General features: G+C 39.9%; 1 long non-coding RNA gene across 3 annotated transcripts in view; it reads right to left on the reverse strand.

Moving 5' to 3' along the window:
* Nucleotides 1-17,787, reverse strand: part of LOC105603181 (uncharacterized) — a 346,432-nt gene that overhangs the window by 53,639 nt on the left and 275,006 nt on the right. For 2 of the 3 annotated variants that reach the window (XR_009597244.1, XR_009597243.1), the window contains one exon: nucleotides 1,651-15,868. The exons of the other annotated variant lie outside the window; for it this stretch is intronic. This is a non-coding gene — a long non-coding RNA (uncharacterized LOC105603181). Of the gene's footprint in view, nucleotides 1-1,650; nucleotides 15,869-17,787 lie in introns of those variants that run through there. 3 annotated transcript variants of the gene reach the window in all.

Here is a 17,787-nt window from a genome sequence, read left to right on the forward strand (position 1 = left end):
AATATAGTCCCCTGTGCCTCCAGCAAATCCTTGTTTTTTTAATCTATTTTATGTATGGTAGTTTGTATCTGTTAATCCCATATTCCGACCGTATCCTTTCTCCCCTCCTTGCCCCTTTGGTAACTGTAAGTTTGTTTTCTATGAGTCTGTTGTTGTTTTGCATATAGATTCATCTGTACTATTTTTTATATTTTACATATAAGTGATATTTTATAATATCTTTCTGTGTGACTTGCTTCACTAAGAATAATATTCCCTAGGTTTATCCATGTTGCTACAAATGACATTTCATTCTTCTTTCTGATAAATATTTTATTTCATACCACATCTTCTTAAGCCAGTTGTCTATTGATGGGCACTTGGGCTGTTTCCACATCTTGGCTATTGTAAAATAGTGTGGCTATGAACATTAGAGTGCATGTCTCCTTTCAAATTAGAGTTTTTGTCTTTTCTGGATATATAACCAGGAGTGGGATTGCTGGATAATAAGGTAGCTCTATTTTTAGCTTTTTAAGAAAATTCTATACTGCTTCACATAGTGGTTGCACAAATTTACATTCCTACCACACTGGAGGAGGGTTTCCTTTTCTCCACACCCTCTCTAGAATTTATTATTTGTAGACTTTTGACGATAGCTATTCTGACTAGTGTGAGGTGATACCTTATTGTGGGTTTTGAGTTGCATTTCTCTAATAATTAGTGATGTTGAGCATCTTTTCATATTACTGTTGGCCATCTGTATATCTTCTTTGGAAAAATATCTTTTCAGACCTTCTGTCCATTTGTTCATTGGGTTGTCTATTTTTTCAACATTGAGCTGTATGAGCTCTTTGCGTAATTGTGGTATTAACCCCTTACTGGCCACACTGCTTGCAGATATTTTCTCTTATTCCATACCTTATCTTTTCACTTTGCTAATGGCTTCCTTTGCTGTGAAAAACCATTTACGCCCCATTTGTTTATTTTTGCTTTTATTTCTATTGCCTTAGGAGATGTAGCTAAGAAAATATTGCTATAATTAATGTCTAAGAATGTTTTGATTATCATGTCTTTTTGGTATCATGTCTCATTTTTGTTAATTTATTTTATTAAAGTATAATTGATTTACAATGTTGTATTGGCATGTCTTCTATTTAGGCCTTTAAACCATTTTGAACTTATTTTTGCATATGCTGTGAGGGAGTGTTCTATTTGATTTACATGTAGTTGTTTAGCTTTCCCAGCACTTGTTGAAAAGACTTTTTCTCCATTGTATATTCTTACCTCCTTTGTTAGAGATTAATTGACCATAAGCGTGGGTTTATTTCTGGGATCTCTATTCTGTTTCATGGATCTATATGTTTCTTTTTGTGTCAATAGCACACTGTTTTGATTCCTGTAGCTTTGTAGTATAGTCTGAAGTCTGGGAGGGTTATGCCTCTGGCTTTGTTCTTTTAACTTGGGACTACCTTGGCAATTCTAGGTCTTTTGTTGTTCCAATCTGTAGACTGCTTTGAGTAATATAACCATTTTAACAATATGAATTCTTCCTATCAAGAGTATGGAATTATCTTTCCATTTCTTTGAATCATCTTCAATTTCTTTTACCAGTGTTTTACAGTTTTCAGTGTATAGGTCTTTAATGTTCTTGGATAAGTTTATTCCTAGATATTTTCTTTTTTTGATGTGATTTTAAATCGGGCTGTTTTACTTTCTGATATTACATCATTAGTGTAAAGAAATGCAACATCTTTCTGTATATTAATCTTGTATCTTGCTACCTTGCTGAATTATTAGTTCAAATAGTTTTGGGGTAGTTTTTACAGAGAGTATCATGTCACCTTCAAAAAGTGATAGTTTTACCTCTTCTCTTCCATTTTGTATACTTTTCTTTCTCTTATCTGATTGCTGTGACTAGGACTTCCATTACTATGTTGAATAGAAGGGGTGGGAGCGGGTATCCTTGTTTTGTTCCCAAATACAGCAGGAAGGCTTTCAGTTTTTCACCACTGAGTATTAAGCTGGTGATGGGGATGTCATAAATGGCTTTTATTATGTTGAGCTATTTTCTGGCTATACCCATTTTGGTGAGTTTTATCAAGAATGGATGTTGAATTTTGTCAGATACTTTTTCTGCATCTATTGAGATGATCGTGTGTTTTTTGTCTTTCCTTTTGTTCATATGGTGTATCACATGATTGATTTGCATATGTTGAACTATCCTTGTGACTCTAGATGAATCCAACTTTATCATGGTGTATGATCCTTTTTATGTGCTCTTGGACTTGGTTTCTGAATATTTTTTTTTTGATGATTTTTGCACCTGTATTCATGAAAGATATTGGCCTATAATTTTTTTTTCTTAAATTTTGTAATGTCTGTGTTTGGTTTTAGTATCAGGGTAGGTGATGGTGGCTTCACAGAATAAATTTGGGAGTGTACCCTCTTTTTTGATTGTTTGGAAGAATTTGAGTTCACTGGTAGAATTCCCCAGTGAACCTGTTCAGTTGGTCTGGGACTCTTGTCTGCAAGGAGTATCTATTTCAATTATTCAGTTCAGCTGTGCAGTCGTGTCCGACTCTTTGTGATATCATGAATCACAGCACGCCAGGCTTCCCTATCCATCACCAACTCCCAGAGTTTACCCAAACTCATGTCCATCAAGTTGGCGAAGCCATCCAGCCATCTCATCCTCTGTTGTCCCCTTCTCCTCCTGCCCCCAATCCCTCCCAGCATCAGAGTCTTTTCCAATGAGTCAACTCTTCCCATGAGGTAGCCAAAGTATTGGAGTTTCATCTTTAGCATCAGTCCTTCCAATGAACACTCAGGACTGGTCTCCTTCAGGATGGACTGGTTGGATCTCCTTGCAGTCCAAGGGACTCTCAGTCTTCTCCAACACCACAGTTCAAAAGCATCAATTCTTCAGCACTCAGCTTTCTTCACAGTCCAACTCTCACATCCATACATGACTACTGGAAAACCATAGGCTTGACTAGATGGACCTTTGTTGGCAAAGTAACGTCTCTGCTTTTTAATATGCTACTTAGGTTGGTCATAACTTTCTTTCCAAGGAGTAAGTGTCTTTTAATTTCATGGCTGTAATCACCATCTGCAGTGATTTTGGAGACCAAAAAAATAAAGTATGACACTGTTTCCACAGTTTCCCCATCTATTTCCCATGAAGTGATGGGACCGGATACCATGATCTTCATTTTCTGAATGTTGAGCTTTAAGCCAACTTTTTCACTCTCCTCTTTCATTTTCATCAAGAGGTTTTTTAGTTCCTCTTCACTTTCTGCCATAAGGGTGATGTCATCTGCATATCTGAGGTTATTGATATTTCTCCCAGCAATCTTGATTCCAGCTTGTGCTTCTTCCAGTCCAGCGTTTCTCATGATGTACTCTGCATAGAAGTTAAATAAGCAGGGTGACAATATATAGCTTTGACGTACTCCTTTTCCTATTTGGAACCAGTCTGTTGTTGCATGTCCAGTTCTAACTGTTGCTTCCTGACCTACATATAGGTTTCTCAAGAGGCAGGTCAGGTGGTCTGGTATTCCCATCTCTCAGAATTTTCCACAGTTGATTGTGATCCACACAGTCAAAGGCTTTGGCATAGTCAATAGAGCAGAAATAGCTGTTTTTCTGGAACTCTCTTGCTTTTTCCATGATCCAGCAGATGTTGCCAATTTGATCTCTGGTTCCTCTGCCTTTTCTAAAACCAGCTTGTACATCTGGAAGTTCACAGTTTACATACTGCTGAAGCCTGGCTTGGAGAATTTTGAGCATTACTTTACTAGCGTGTGAGATGAGTGCAATTGTGTGGTAGTTTGAGCATTCTTTAGCATTGCCTTTCTTTGGGATTGGAATGAAAACTGACTTTTTCCAGTCCTGTGGCCACTGCTGAGTTAAAATTAAATACTTTCAATTACTACTACAGATTAAATTTCACTTCTAGTAGTTGGTCTATTCAAATGATTCAATTCTTGTATCTCAGTTTTGGCAGGCTGTATGTTTCCAGAAACTTGTCTGATTCTTCTAGGTTGTCCAATTTGTTGGCATACAACTATTCAGAGTATTCTCTTATGATTTTTTGAAATTCTGCAGTGTCCGTTGTTATTTCATTTCTTTCATTTTTTATTTTATGTATGTCCTCTCTCTTTTCTTCTTGGTGAGCCTGACTACAGGTTTGTCAAATTGTTTGACTTTTTAAAACACCAGTTCTTGGTTTTATTGATCTTTTATTTTTTTCTGGTCTCTATATAATTTTTTTCCTCTGATCTTTATTATTTTTTCCTTCTGCTTAATTTGGGTTTTATTTGTTCTTCTATTTTGAATTCTTTTTGGTGGTAGACTAGGTAGCTTACTTGAGATTTTTCTTGTTTCCTGGGGAAGGCCTGTATCACTATGAACTTCCTTCTTAGATCTGCTTTTGCTGCATTCCACAGATTTTGTAAGATTATATTTTCACTGTCATTTGTCTTGAGGTATTCTCTGATTTCTTCTTTTATTGTTGACCCACTGGTTTTTAAGTAGCATGTGACTAAGCCTCCATGTGTTTGTTCTCTTTCTATTTTCTTTCAGTGGTTGACTTCTAATTTCATACTGTTGTGGTCTGGTCAGAAAAGATGCTTGAAATAATTTCTATCCTCTTAAATTTATTGAGACTTGTTTTTGTAACCTAGGATGTGGTCTATCCTAGAGAACATTCCAACCAAACTTGAAAAGAATGTGTATTCTGGGGGTTTTTTGTATATAGTATCTTATAGACATCAATTAAGTTTGTAGTTTCTTGTTTTTTTAATCCCATCTGCCACTCCATGGGCCTTTCCAGGTGGCCTAATGGTGAAGAACCTGCTTGCCCATTGCAGGAGACCCAGGAGACGCAAGTTCAATCCCTGGGTTGGGAAGATTCCCTGGAGGAGGGCATGGCAACTCACTCCAGTATTCTTGCCTAGACAGAAGAGCCTGGGGGGGCTACAGTTCACAGGGTCACAAAGAGTCAGACACAACTGAAGCAACTTAGCACTCATGCACACCATTCTATGGCTTTTGATCACAAAATTTAGTCTATTGACATTTAAAGTAATTATTGATATATATATACTTATTGCCATTTTAAACCTTGTTTTCTAGTTGGTTCTGTAATTCTTCAAAGGAGGATTTTCTAAATTTAGAAAGACTAAGCATTTTTATCTGCTGATGAGAAAGAGCTAGTTGAGAGGAAAGAATGGAAGATTCTGGATAGAGAAAAGACTGAAAAGAAATGGCATCCAAATCACAGGTACAACAACTGTCTAGGAGGAAAGACATTCCCTGTGATGGGAATGAGGGAGAAGGAGAATATAAGTGTGAATGTAGGTAAGATTTATTTTCACTGTAGGAAAGGTTAGATCATCTACTGAGAGTAAAAGGAACTGGAAGCTGAGAGTCAGAAGCTTGATGAGAGTGGGGAATGTTAGAAATAGGTAGTGGGGACAGTGGCTGGGAGAACCACCCAGTACAAGGCTATAGAACTGCTGAGCAGTGATGAAGTCCAGGTTGAGCATGAGGTCACCAGGAATTTATGGGGGCAGTCATCATAGTACTAAACATGGAATGTTATGATTCACAGGCCTCTCTCAGCACATGTGCCTGACAAGCTGGTGTATCCAATCAATGCTGCACAAATGGATGGACCCAGTTTTTATCTCCTCCACAAACAGAGTTTCATCAACTAAAACCATATGAAAGCTATCTTGGGTCAATCTCTTGCTGATATTTTTAGTCTAAAGACATGTTAAATCTAAAGACATATATATGTTTTATGTGTCTCTGTCTATATATATATGCTAAGTTGCTTCAGTCATGTCCGACTCTTTGCAATCCCATGGACAGTATCCCTCTGTCCAAGGGATTCTCCAGGCGAGAGTACTAGACTGGGTTGCCATGCCCTCCTGCAGGGGATCTTCTCAACCCAGGGATCAAACCCACATCTCTCTCTGTCTCCTGCATTGGCAAGTGGGTTGTGTATAGATACAAATATATATGTATATGTATTATGCATGCATGCTTTGTAATTCATGTATGCTATGCAATATGTATATGCATTAAGCAGTTTTCCAAAGATCACTGGGCAGAGCAGAGCTCAGGTCAACTTGGGTCATCTGACTTGCATTCCATATACTGGGATATATGATATGCTATGTGAAACTGCCAAGGAGTTCCAGATGATTTACTACGCTTCCAGTGTTTCCTTCCTTCCTTCCTTCCTCCCTCCCTCCCTCCATCTTTCGTCTCTGAGCATGGTACACCTCTTGGAATCCTTTCTGATCTCCCTACCAAGCTGTCCCCCAGCTTCATTATGTTCAGCCCTCATTTGCACATGCTCTTGACACCTGGTGTTCGGTGGCAGAAATGGCTGATAAAATTCCACACTGATTAATTTCATGTTTAATCTAACTGATACTTCTGTAGCCTTTGCAAATAACCTTTTTGAACAAAAACTGCAACAGCTCATTCCAAACCCGATCAAAGAGGTATGCATGACTCACAGCCACTAAATAAACATTGATGCCTGATGGCAGTAATATGGCTATTTATATTCAGAGCCTGATTTAACCAGTGGCATTCCTGTAATAAGATAATAAGCATGAGCTGTTTACTAGAAAAAAAGGAGAGACTGTGGTGCTGGTGTTCAATAAAATCTCTTAACAGGCAAATGAGTCTCTGAAATTGGTTGGCAAATACATCCAGAATGAGATGTGCTAATTAGTTGCTGTTACTGATTTTCTAAAATAAAGAGTTTAGACTTAAATTAGCCCTGAAATTTAGTACAATAAAAATATTGGATATATGATATCATGTTGAGAGTCTTATAGATTATATCTAATATATGTCCAGCAATACAATTTAAAAAAAAGAACTCTGCATATAAATCATGGGATTTTAAACAGAAACTGTCTAAGAAGAGGTTTTAAATGTAAGGAATTAGATATTTGTATCTCAGGTTCAAGTTTTTTTCTATACAGAAAGCATTTGTAGGTGAACCTCTTGGCTATGCGAGCAAAGATGTCTATTACTATAAGCACTTTAATGTTTAAATAGGAAGAGCGAAAGAATATAAGAATTATCTTGATCACTTCTGGATACCCTTTAAAATAGATTAAGCCATTCAAAACCAAGATCACAGAGGTTCTCGGTGAACATATAAGAGATAATTGTCCGGATTCAGAAATACATGATGAAAGTATCAAGCTTATGAAGCCTCTCCCAGCACCATCCAGTGCTGTTTCTCCTCCATTGCGGTAACAGCAGCAGGCATGCTGTGTTTGCTCCCTTTCTCCTTCTGCCATCACTCCAGGCAGCGCCTTCCAGCTGCTAAAGATGCATGTTCAAGCTTCCATTTTTCACTGCTTCTTTCACCAACCCAGAAGGAGCTGCCTCTAATAGGACTTGCAATTTCAAATAGTGAGATGATCTCAGAAAATATCCAAATATTATTTTTAATCAAATATTATATCCGAAAAGATGTGGCCAAGTCATAACAGGATTCAGCTTGTGTATCCATCATATTTTTTCCCCAAACCAACTGAATTCAAGAACTTGTTTTCTGAACTTAGCTGGTTGAGACGATGCCTGTTTTCCCAGAACAAATAGTCATTCTTCTTTTAAAGCCAGCTAGATGGCTGATGTCAGTGCTATAGCCCCAAAGTAGTAATGTTTCTAATGTTAGCAATGAGTCAGTTCATTCATTTAGGTTCTATTTATCTATAGCTAAACTAACAAAGGTTGATTATTTATTTACTTTAATTTAGATGTTCAGTCTGTATCAGAGTCTTTAGTTACCAAGGGTAATTGATGATGTATATCTTTGTTTCCATGTCACAGCCATGCCGCAGCTCAGGTAGCAACATTTTCAGCTAATACTGAAATCTAGAATTGTTAGGGACACTCTCATATAGTCTAGCAAATAAGTGAAATTACAAACAGCATCCTAAGTCATGAACATGTGGTCTTCCCTACATTTTTCAACAATATAACTTAAGGTTCTCTTGAAACTAATTCTATCTAGCTTAAGACGAAAGGTAATTTACTTGAAAGGATATTAGCAATCTTATAAAAGGTAAAGAAAACTTGACAAATTACACCTCAGAAGTGCAAGAACCACAGCCAGAGATATGAAAACACAAATTTCTAGGCTTATTCTCCTGATTTTGGTAGCTCAAAGACTTAACATCTCTTGGTTCCTTTCTTTTTTTAAGATTCCATACTCTAAGACAAAAAAAAAAAAAAAAATCCAGTTGGTCTAACTGGGCTCAAACAAATGACCTGAACAAATCAGTTATGACTAACAAAGAGAGGGTCAGGATCACATGGCATAGACATGGCTTCTGTGCAAGTCCCAAGAGACTGGAGGATGGTTGTCCAGTGGGCAGCAAACCCAAGAGTCCTATACACCAGTGCTCCTCCAAGTGCTGGTCCCCAAAACAGTCCGAGGCCTATCCATGAGGGTGCTGTTTAAGGAGCAGGTATCAGAATCCAAATCAACACATTGCTTACTTCATTGAGAAAATCTTGCTATTAAAAATTGTCAGCTGAACTAAAGTGTGTGCTAGTGACACACTGGGTCACCTCCTGCTGTAGCACGTCTTACCTCCTCGAGGACCAGTAGGTACAGTCTGCAGACCACCCTTGAGTAGCAGTCTCTTCTCTTCAGCCCTTCTCTGACATTACGGGACTCATACCACAGCAACCGAGAACATAGACTTTGAGGCCACCTGGGATTCAGTTCTCACTATGCTGAGCTGCTGAATGACCTTGGGCTAATAAATACTCTGAGCCTCAATTTCCTCATCTACGCTGAAGGTAATGATACTACCATATTTGTCAGGATTCCTTCAATTGCAGGCAGCAGAAAGTCAAGTCATTAAGGTAAATCAGATGAAACTGTTGATATCCAATCTGCAAAAATGGCAATTTTATGTGGTTCAAGCTAATAGCTTAAGCTAAAAACGATTTTATTTCCTTATGAAACTGGCAAGTATAACAGTGGTTCAAATGAATAAAGAGAACTAAGGCTCAAATCTGAATCTAAGGCTCAAATGAATAAAGAGAAGCTTTCTCTTTTCCAGCAACCAGAGTTGGATCATGTGGCACAGTATGAGGCTAACCAGCCCTACTTGGGTCATGCTCCCAAGTCCCTGGCCCAATCACTGTTAAATATATATATGTGTGTGTGTGTGTGTGTGTGTGTGTGTGTGCACATAATGCTTCTTGATGGGTCAGACTCGGGTCATGAGCTTGGGAGATGATCAGGCAGGTCTGTCAGATAAATCCTTTCTGTTTTGTTCAGTCATATCCCTAGTGCCTAGCACATAATAGATGTCCTCAAAATTAGGTAAATAAATGATTGAGGAGGGGGTATTGTGCAGCCTCTCCAGCCAAAAGGAGGCAGACAAAAGCAACAGAATCCCATGATAAATGCCTACGTCATATGGTTGTTGTGAAGATCAAATGAGAATGTGATGCACATGGGACAGAGACAGGCACACAAGAGCACTTTTATCAGCCACACTGATCAGGTCAGAGTGGAAGCCCATCTCTTCCATGCAGTGATTTGCACATAGCAGGCACCCAGGATTTTTAATTGACTGGATGAGCTAATAAGTGAACTCATGGACAGACAATGAGTAATCTGGGTCCCGTATCTTCCTTTGGAAAATGTTCTCTATTCTACGGCAATTCTGATTTTGTCTGAGTTTTTCCTATAAACAGCAGACACGAATCACATGATCAAATAAAGCAAGAGCAAACAGGCAATAAACTACAGCTGGAGGCATTTTAGGTGAAGACCTACATTAGGACAACTTTCTAGGGTCTAGAAGACAAGTCTTCAGTGACACTTAAAACAGGCTGGTTTATATTGTGATTTTTTCAGGTAGAAGAAAAGGGACAGATGACTTCTATGAGTTCTTGCCCCGCAACTGGCAGCACTGGTTGGTCACATTCCAATCCAAGTGAGGACAGAGGAAAGGGGACAGGAGCAGCAGACACAGTATCATAGCAGAATGCTTGACTTGGAAGTGTTCACAGTGCTTGTCGGTCTAATTTCCTCTTTTTATTGAAGGGGAAACAGCCTGGACAATGAAGAGGCCTGTCTAAGGGGTGGAGCTGAATCCAGCTCTTATTAGTCCATGTCAAGTATCTGTCCCACATCACATCACAGGCAGTGATGGCTTCCCATCAAATTAGGTTATTTTATTTATTAGGTTATTTCATTTCCTAAATTAAAAATGTGAACTTAACAAAGGATAGTTGAACCTTTCTGAACAGGAAAAACATACATTTAGATGCTAAAATATTAACCTTGTCAGTAGACTGTCTGCAATCAGGATGAACCAGGATATGTGCTCACCTACAGGGTTTGGGCGTCATATTTGTGGCATACTATTAGTTCCCCACCCAGTATAGACTCTCCCCTTCATCACTGGCAGAGCCCCTTCATTGCTGGGTATGACAGGATTCCCAGCCTAAAACTGTTTATGACTTGCTTGAAATGTAAGTAACAGTGACAGAGGCTTTCCAGAAAGCCATTACAGGGACTGTCTTTCCTCTTTCTACATCTTCCAGATGCTAATCAGATGGCTGGAGGTCCGGAAGCCATACTATAAACATGAGATGAGGGTCTATCCTAGGGACTGTGGATGGCGAGCTGCCAGGAGTTTGGGTCCCCCTAAACCTCATGGCACCACCACATCAGCCCTACACTGACTACTTCCTGTTAGATGAGAAGAAAAGAAAGCCTGTCTTATTTAGACCAGTCTTCAGATCAGCTGAGTATAGTTTCTGACTGATTCAAGCTTATAGCATGATCTTGGCAAAGTTCTTTAGTCCCTTCGTGCCTTAGCTTCTCTCCCCTTAAAACTGAGTAAGAGTAATAAGCAGCTTTAAAAATACATATTACAGTGTTTTAAAATTCCAGAAAAATTTTGGATGTAATTCAATGGAGTGAGGGGGTGAATATATAAGTATCTGAACTTGACCACTTAGTCAATTCGAACAGTTCCTGTTCTATTTAATTTTTACATGGAATTTCCAAGCAAGATTTCATTTGGAGGAAAGAGAAAAAGAATGTAAAGGCTAAAATAATTTGAAAATCACTGGCGTAGAAAAATGTTTAATTCTTCACATGTGAAAAGGACAGATGGGACACACTGCTGCTCCTGAGATGATAGTTTTCTAACACTGCCAATGGATCTGCTGATGCTCTTTGGGTCTTTCTTGGAAGCAACAGCCCACACTTACAGACACTCACCTACCTATCAAGCAGTGAAAGTTCCCTGACCCCTGCAGGAAAAAACCAGCCACCCATCTGGTTTAACCCCCTGGAAAATAACTAATGAAGACTTTCCCAGTGGCTCAGTGGTTAAGAATCTGCCTGCCAGTGCAGGGGACACAGGTTCCATCTCTGCTCCAGGGAGATTTCACAAGCCGCAGGGCAACTAAGTTTGTCCACCACAACTACTAAGACCACAGACCACAACTGCTGAGGCGGAGTTTGAGAGCCCATGCTTTACAATAAGAGAAGCCGCCACGATGAAAAGCTCGCACAACACAGCTGGAGAGTAGCCCCCACATTCCACAACTAGAGAAACCCTGCGCATAGCATCGAAGACCCAGCATAGCCAAAAAATTTTTAAATTATAAAAAACTTGAAAAGAAAAGAATAACTAATGAGCCTGAGAGCCCTGTGGTGGCTGCTCTCTGGGGTGTAGTAGAGACCGCAGGAAGCTGAGGAGCTGTGTCCATTAAGAAGTGTCTTGTCACTCGGTGGCTCCTCCCAAAGCCCTGACCTCTCTGACCCGTCAGGCTCCGTGCACCACTGTACCCAAGGATTCAATAGCCTTCCACGTGGGAAAGAGAGCCCTTCCAAAGGGAGGAAGGAAGGAAGAAATGGAGAGGGAGGGAGGGAGGGCAGGAGACAATGGAGGCAGAGAGGAAGGCTGGAGGGGAGAGAGAATGAGAGGAAGGGAGAGAAAGGGAAAAAAACTCCTGAGCTGTTCCCACAACTTGGATTCCTAATTAAGCAGAACATCTCACCTGAGCCCTGGCAAAAGCGCTAAACCACAAGGTTCTTGAGACCTTGGAAAACAGCCTTTGTCTGACAAAACCCCACACCCATACACAGAAGTAGCTTCAAAACCCCAGAAAATGATCCAAGCAGGGCCCTCTGATTATAGAAGGCTCCCCTCTACACTGCTGTTGCTGCTAAGTCAGTTATGTCCAGCTCTGTGCGACCCCATAGACGGCAGTCCACCAGGCTCCTCCATCCACAGGATTGTCCAGGCAAGAATACTGGAGTGGGTTGCCATTTCCTTCTCCTCTACACTAAGCCACCTCAAATCAGAACAGCGGAGGCTTACATGGTCAGAGTCCCTGGAGCAATCTTAGATGCTGACTCCAAGTTCTCTTTCCCAACAGACTTGATATCAACTTTGGCTTGACAATCGAGTTGCAGCTTGTTCCACTCAAATTCTCCAGCTGTTTGTCTGAGTGTGATCACTGCCTGTCTTCCTCTCACTCTGTAGGGTCATGTTCCATCCCTGAGCCGCAGATCCCCTGTGAGCCCTTGTCTTTAACTCTTGCTCACTCTGTACCCAGTCTCCAATCCACAGGTGCCAATCCAACCACTCCCAGGTGCCAAAATTCAGACTCTTCTGGAGATAGTCAGGCTCTATCTGCCTTCCTTTCTCACATTCTCAAATATCTCTACGCACAGCTCACTCAGATATATCACTCAACACAGCTCACTCAAATACATCACTGAAACAGAATATATTTGATTTGCATTGCATCTTGTCTCTTTCTTTTTCCACTCTACTTTCCCACCCCAATTAGACTGCAAATACTTCCCTCTGAATGGGTTTTTGAGTGGTGATATGAGAAATAAAACAGAAAAGATGGCATTAAAAATTAAGAGACTTAAGGGAGAGTAATTGTGAAAAGACAATGGAAGGTCCCTGGTTTCTGTAAGATTCATCGAGGTAGAAAAGAGTGCTAGATACTACCCCTTGGTCCTCAGCTTCTATTTCCACCCTTTTCTATGCTCCCCTCTGGATCACAGGGTCTGGGAAGGCATAAAACCATATTTTCCCAACTTCCTTTCTGCTAGGAATCTAGATGAGATTTAGCTTCTGCTAATAAAATACACACATGTGCTATCTGGAATGCAGAAGAGAAGTGGAGTGATTCTCTCTGAGAAGTGGTGACTGATGAGTGTGCTCCCATAAACACAAGTTTTGCAGTGGCCACACTCCATGGTATACTGTCTGATGACCAGTCTCATGGGGATTAGGCAGTTGTCAAGCTAGCAGCATTTTCCTGACCTCTGGATGATAGTAGAGAGTAGGTGGAAGGGAGAAAAAAGGAACTGCATTCAGTGAGGTGGACTGAGCTGCATGCTCTTTGCTGGAAGAACTCTAGCTTCTTATCCCCACCTTCTCTCCCCACAAAATAGGGTCACATGATTAAGATACTACTCCTTATAAATGAACTTTAAAATGAGATAGTATCAGAATGCCTGCTGTTCACAAATCAACCAATGTAACCCATCACACTAATAAATTCAAGAGGAAAAGTCACAAGTGTGTATCAACTGATACAGAAAAAGCATTTGATCAAAATTCAACACCCATTCATGATAAAAACTCAGAAAAGTAGGGTAGCAGGAAATTTTCTGAATTTGATAAAAAATATTTATGAAAAACTAACATCATATTTAACTCTAGAGGACTGAAAGCTTTCCCCTTAAGATCAAGTCCAAGGTAAGGATGCCTACGAGGAAGTCTGCCACCACCACTATTATTCAGCCATGATCTAGCCAGCTCAATACAGCAAGAAAATGAAATAAAAGGCATACAGATATGAAATGAAGAACTAAAACTGCCCCTATTTGCAGATGCCATTATGGTCTACATAGAAATCCCAAGGAATCTTAAAAAAAGAAAAAAAAAATCCTTTGAACTAATAAGTGCATTCAGCAAGTTCACTGATAACAAGATCAACATACAAAAATCAATTGTAACAATGGAAAAATTAATTGTATTTCTATATCCTAACAGTGAATACATGGGAACAAATTAAAAATACAAAACCATTTATTATCAGTCAAAAATACAGCAACAGAGTGACTGCTGTTCACAGGTCTCTCGGCTACTAGAGAGCCCCATTCTGAGAGAAGACACCTCTCCACCCTGACTCTAGGAAAGAGGTCAGGAAACCTTGAGTAAGGTTGGAGGTATTAATTTCGGGCAGTTAATTACATTCTTTCAGCATCCATCTCCCTGAAGTTTTCACTGGGCAAATCCTTCAGGAGGACATTCGCATTAGCTATTCATTTCCTTCCGCACTGACTAGAGAATGAAGTGACTATTGGCTATGTCACACAACTCGTCGAAATTCACCCCTGGGTGAAGTGATCCTCAAATAATTACCAAATGTAGGTAACTGAATTAGTGAATTACCTTGGCTCCTTTGAGATGAAAGACTCTTTAGGAATGTGAAATACTTTGGCTCTTTGTTATTAATAACCTGAACAATGAAAGAACCCAAAGTAGTATTCGATATGCTCCAAGAATAGGATGACTAAAATTAAAGAATGCAATTGGTTTTCATTTTCCATCCTTTTCATTTTTTATCCTTTTCATTTCAATAGTCAGGACTGAATATGACAAGTCATCAAATCTCCTCTGATGTTAATAAGGCATCAACTAAAGAGCTCTGGGAAGAGAAAAATTCAGCCCAAGTGTGACAAGTACGTGGTTCTCCTTCCTTCTGTGACATATTATTATACCACTTCTTCTCATCCACCCTATTAGAATAGTCTACAAGTGAAAACCTCCTACGTTGCTTTGTTTTCTTCTGTTCTAGTCTAATTTTCCAAAATTAAGAGTCTCAACTACTCTTTCACTCTTGAAACAATTGCTCCTATCAGCGATGCCCACCAGAGAAATACAGGATGCCCTTGGCCTAGTGCTCTCCCTGGGCTGTGGAGAATACAGAAGGCTAGAGGAGAATCTCAGGCAGACAGCTTGGCTTGGGGCTGGAGGAGTGCTAAGTGGTGGGGAGGGAGCTGAGGGCAGGCAAATCAAGGCCCAGTCTACCTGAGTTGGGGGACAGAGGGCTGAAAATGGTCCAAGAGATGCTAGGATTCACTCATGCTGGATATGGGATATGCTGCATTTACTGAATCCAATTTATAGTCAAACATTTTTAGTTTTCACTTTTTGAAGCACTGAGGGTTTTCTACTTCTCTTCCTCTCTAAATATCTTTTTAAGTGTAATTGATTTATTTTGGAATTGGAATGGGTAATACCTTCAGATAGTTCACAATTCAAACAGCATTCAGTGATATACAGTGAAGACTCCCTCCCAGCTACATGCTCCAGAAACCCAGTTCTTCCTCCAGAGGCATCAGCATCATTACCTTCCTACTTTTTCTTGCAGAAAAATATAAGCAAATTTGTATAAGGCATACATTCACCATATTTTATTTATACAAATGATAACTCACTATTCTGTTCTGTACCTGCCATTTCTAACCTAATATATCTTAAAAATATTTCCACACCAATAAACAAAGACCACCTCAATCTTTTCTTGATGATGAATAGTAATCCATTATATTAACATTTCTTCATTTGTCTACCCACTCTCCCATTGACATTATATTATATTTGGACATTATAATGGACACTTCCATTATATTCAATTTTTTGATACTACAAATAGTGTTTCAATGATTACCCTGTCAATAAGTGATCTCTGGTGAGCAGCCAAGAGGAGATACCCCACATCGAAGGTAAGGAGCAGCAGCTGCACTTTGCTGGAGCAGCCATGAAGAGATACCCTATGTACAAGGTAAGAAAAACACCAGTAAGACTCTAGGCACTGAGAGAGGGCATCAGAGGGCAGACAGACTGAAACCACAATCACAGACCACAACCTTGTCTAAGAAACTAAGCCATGTTGTGCAGGGCCACCCAAGATGGATGGGTCTTGGTGGAGAGTTCTGACAGAATGTGGTCCACTGGAGAAGGGAATGGCAAACCACTTCCGTATTCTTGCCTTGAGAACCCCATAACAGCATGAAAAGGCAAAATGTCAGGATACTGAAAGAGGAACTAACCAGGTCGGTAGGTGCTCAATATACTACTGGAGATCAGAGGAGAAATAACTCCAGAAAGAATGAAGAGACGGAGACAAAGCAAAAACAATACCCACTTGTGGATGCAACTGGTGATAGAAGCAAGCTCCAATGCTGTAAAGAGCAATATTGCATAGGAACCTGGAATGTTAGGTCCATGAATCAAGGCAAATTGGAAGGGGCCAAACAGGAGATGGCAAGAGTGAACGTCAACGTTTTAGGAATCAGTGAACTAAAATGGACTGGAATGGGTGAATTTAACTCAGATGACCATTATATCTACTACTGTGGGCAGGAATCCCTTAGAAGAAATGGAGTAGCCATCATAGTCAACAAAAGAGTCCAAAATGCAGTACTTGAATGCAATCTCAAAAACAACAGAATGATCTCTGTTCGTTTCCAAGGCAAACCATTCAATACCACGGTAATCCAAGTCTATGCCCCGACCAGTAATGCTGAAGAAGCTGAAGTTGAACGGTTCTGTGAAGACCTACAAGAACTTCTAGAACTAACACCCCAAAAAGGTGTCCTTTTCATTATAGAGGACTGGAATGCAAAAGTGTAAAGTCAAGAAACACCTGGAGTAACAGGCAAATTTGGCCTTTGAGTACAGAATGAAGCAGGGCAAAGACTAATAGAGTTTTGCCAAGAGAATGCACTGGTCATAGCAAACACCCTCTTCCAACAACACAAGAGAAGACTCTACACATGGACATCACCAGATGGTCAACACCGAAATCAGATTGATTTATTCTTTGTAGCCAAAGATGGAGAAGCTCTTTACAGTCAGCGAAAACAAGACTGGGAGCTGACTATGGCTCAGATCATGAACTCCTTACTGCAAAATTCAGACTTAAACTGAAAAAAGTGGGGAAAACCACTAGGCCATTCAGGTATGACCTATATCAAATTCCTTACAATTATACAGTGGAAGTGAGAAATAGATTTAAGGGCCTAGATCTGATAGACAGAGTGCCTGATGAACTATGGATGGAGGTTCGTGACACTGTACAGGAGACAGGGATCAAGACCATCCCCATGGAAAAGAAATGCAAAAAAGAAAAATGGCTGTTTGAGGAAGTCTTACAAATAGCTGTGAAAAGAAGAGAAGCAAAAGCAAAGGAGAAAAGGAAAGATATAAGCATCTGAATGCAGAGTTCCAAAGAACAGCAAGAAGAGATAAGAAAGCCTTCCTCAGCAATCAGTACAAAGAAATAGAGGAAAACAACAGAATGGGAAAGACTAGAGATCTCTTCAAGAAAATTAGAGATACCAAAGGAACATTTCATGCAAAGATGGGCTCGATAAAGGACAGAAATGGTATGGACCTAAGAGAAGCAGAAGATATTAAGAAGAGGTGGCAAGAATACACAGAAGAATTGTACAGAAAAGATCTTCATGACCCAGATAATCACGATAGTGTGATCACTCACCTAGAGACATCTTGGAATGTGAAGTCAAGTGGGCCTTAGAAAGCATCACTACAAACAAAGCTAGTGGAGGTGATGGAATTCCAGTGGAGCTGTTTCAAATCCTGAAAGATGATGCTGTGAAAGTGCTGCACTCAATATGCCAGCAAATTTGGAAAACTCAGCAGTGGCCCCAGGACTGGAAAAGGTCAG

Source organism: Ovis aries, chromosome 18 (genome assembly GCF_016772045.2).
Source record: "Ovis aries strain OAR_USU_Benz2616 breed Rambouillet chromosome 18, ARS-UI_Ramb_v3.0, whole genome shotgun sequence".
NCBI lineage: Eukaryota > Metazoa > Chordata > Mammalia > Artiodactyla > Bovidae > Ovis > Ovis aries.